The sequence below is a fragment of the Amborella trichopoda genome, chromosome 12 (genome assembly GCF_054954075.1).
Source record: "Amborella trichopoda isolate Santa Cruz 75 chromosome 12, AtrichopodaSantaCruz75HAP2 v2.0, whole genome shotgun sequence".
NCBI lineage: Eukaryota > Viridiplantae > Streptophyta > Magnoliopsida > Amborellales > Amborellaceae > Amborella > Amborella trichopoda.
Window position 1 is genome coordinate 19,649,379 of NC_142347.1, and position 2,996 is coordinate 19,652,374.

The following is a 2,996-nucleotide window of genomic DNA, read 5'->3' on the forward strand; positions in this document are numbered from 1 at the left end:
GAAAGGTTAGGGACATAAATGACTTGGGAGAATTTTCTAGAAGCCTTCAATGAAAAATACTTTCCTGATTTTGTAAGAGAAAGAAAAGAAGTAGAGTTTATCGAGCTGCAGCAAGGGAATTTAACTGTGAAGCAGTATGCAGCAAAGTTTGCTAAGTTGTCAAGGTATGCACCACACATCATTAATACAGAGGCACAAAAGGCTAGTAAGTTCGAAAGACGTCTCAGGCCAAAAATAAGGAGGGGGCTAATAACAGAAAATTTAAAGACCTTTTCCCCTTTAGTGGATCTGGCCATGAAGATAGAAAGGGAAGACGAAGAGTTCCAGGGTGGAGGAAACTGGAAGATGAGGCCAGCCCAATTTGGAAACATGGGGAGAAAAGCTCGACCACCACTGAAGGTGAACTTTTGGGAAAGAGAAAATCAGAGGAGCGAGAAGATTCAGAGGACGTTACCTGGCGATGTAGGAGGTAATCGGTGCCCGACATGTCCACTTTGTGGGAAGGATAATCACTTGGCGGCTGATTGCCAAAGGAAGACTGAGGTGTGCTTCAGGTGTGGCAAGCTGGGGCACCAGATTAGAGACTGCCCGGTAAGGGGACCTGAGAACCGACCAAAGACTCAAGGTCGTGTGTTTACTCTGACTAAGTAGGAAGCTAAGGCATCGACTTCAGTTATCAAAGGTACGCTCCTTGTTTGTGGCATTGAAGCAAAAATCCTAGTTGATCCTGGATCCACACACTCTTTTGTTGCACCTCACTTTACATGCCACATAAATGCTAGACCTTCCTTGCTTGATTGGACTTCGGTTGTATGCACTTCTATGGGGGGATCTGTAGAAACAGATATTGTTTATAAACATTGTGGGGTTTTAGTTGAAAGGTGTGAGTTGCATATAGATTTGATATTGTTAGATATCCAAGACTTTGATATTATTTTGGGCATGGATTGGCTATCCACACATCATGCTACTGTAAATTGTCGTGATAAGATTGTAACCCTTAGACGCCCAAACCAGACTGAGTTGAATTTTATTGGTGTTAAGGATGTTCCTCCTCTGCATTTTATTTCGGCTATTCGTGCTTCCCATTTGTTGACTAAAAGTTGTGTTGGGTATCGCGCTTACATAGTGGAGAATCGGGATGACCGGTCTAAGTTAGAGGAGATACCGATGGTAAGAGAGTATCCGGAGGTCTTTCCTGAAGAGTTAACCTCTCTGGCCCCAAACAGAGAAATAGAATTTAAGATAAATGTGATCCCTTGTATTGTCCCTATCTCTAAAGCCCCTTATAGAAGGGCCCCAGCTGAACTAAAGGAGTTGAAAGAACAATTACAAGAGTTAATGGAGAAAGGTTTTATTCGACTTAGTGTGTCACCTTGGGGTGCGTCTGTCTTATTTGTTAGAAAGAAGGATGGATCTTTGAGGCTACGTATAAACTATCAACAGCTGAACCAGGTCACTGTGAAAAAGAAGTACCCCTTGCCTAGAATTGATGACCTTTTTTATCAACTCCGAGGGGCCCAAGTATTCTCCAAGATCGACCTTCGGTCGGGTTACCATCAGCTACGAGTCAAGGAAGAAGATGTATCTAAGACCGCATTCAGGACCCGTTATGGTCACTACGAGTTCTTAATAATGCCCTTCGGGCTGGCTAATGCCCCAGCCATCTTTATGGATTTGATGAAAAGGGTGTTTAAACCCCTTTTGGATGACTTTGTGGTAGTTTTTATAGATGACATTCTGGCATATTCAAGGAATCTAGAAGCGTATGAACAACATTTGAGGATGGTCCTCCAGGCCCTAAAAATGGAAAAGTTATGTGCCAAGCCGGGGAAAAGGGAGTTTTGGCTTTCAAGTGTGACATTCCTTGGACATGTTATTTCTAAGGATGGGGTCGCAGTTGACCCTAGTAAGATTGAAGTCGTGCTTAAATGGGGAAGACTAATGAATGTGACCGAAGTCCACTGTTTTCTGGGTCTGATAGGATACTATAGGCATTTTGTACAAGGTTTTTCAAGGATAACGCTTCCCCTGACTCACCTGACCCAGAAAGATATAATATTTATATGGTCAGATGATTGTGAGAAGAGTTTCCAAGAATTAAAGAAGAGATTGACTACAACCCCAATACTAACTTTTCTCGAAGGAAATGAAGGCTTTGTAATCTACACTGATGCTTCACATAAGGGACTAGGGTGTGTATTAATGCAGCAAGAGAAAGTCATAGCTTATGCCTCCAGACAGTTAAAGTTGTACAAGCAAAATTACCCAATTCATGACTTAGAGCTCACGGCTGTGGTTTTTGCCTTGAAGATTTGAAGACATTATCTCTATGGAGCCCAGTTCAAGATATTTACAAATCATAAGAGCCTCAGGTATTTATTTTCTCAAAAAGAGTTGAATATGAGGCAAAAGAGATGGATGGACCTACTAAATGATTATGACTGCACCATCAATTACCAACCGGGCAGGAGAAATGTAGTAGCTGACGCTTTGAGTCGGAAACCCTCAATATCAGTGGCACATCTAATGGCCAAGCAAATGGAACTATTAAAAGATGCAATGGAGTGGCGCTCGACCTTACCCTTTAGTTCTAAGATAGGAATAGCTGCAGGTATAAGGGTGGAACTTCAACTCTTTCAACAGATCAAGGTAGCTCAAAAGGCTGACCCCGAGCTGAGTAAAATTCTGAGAGACTTAAAGCAGGAAAGAGAAGGGGTTTTTTTGTCGGTAGCATTGATTTATTAAGATGTAGAGAACAAGAATGTGTCCCAAGTGATGAGAAGGTAAAAAGGGTTATTCTAGAGGAAGTGCACCACTCCCATTATACTGTGCACTTAGGAAGCACAAAAATGTACCAAGATTTAAAGAAGACCTACTAGTGGAGTAACATGAAGACAGATGTGGCACAATTTGTTTCTAAATGTCTGACCTGTCAGAAAGTAAAGGCTGAACATCAGAGACCTGCTGGGTTGTTACAACCCTTACTTGTGCCT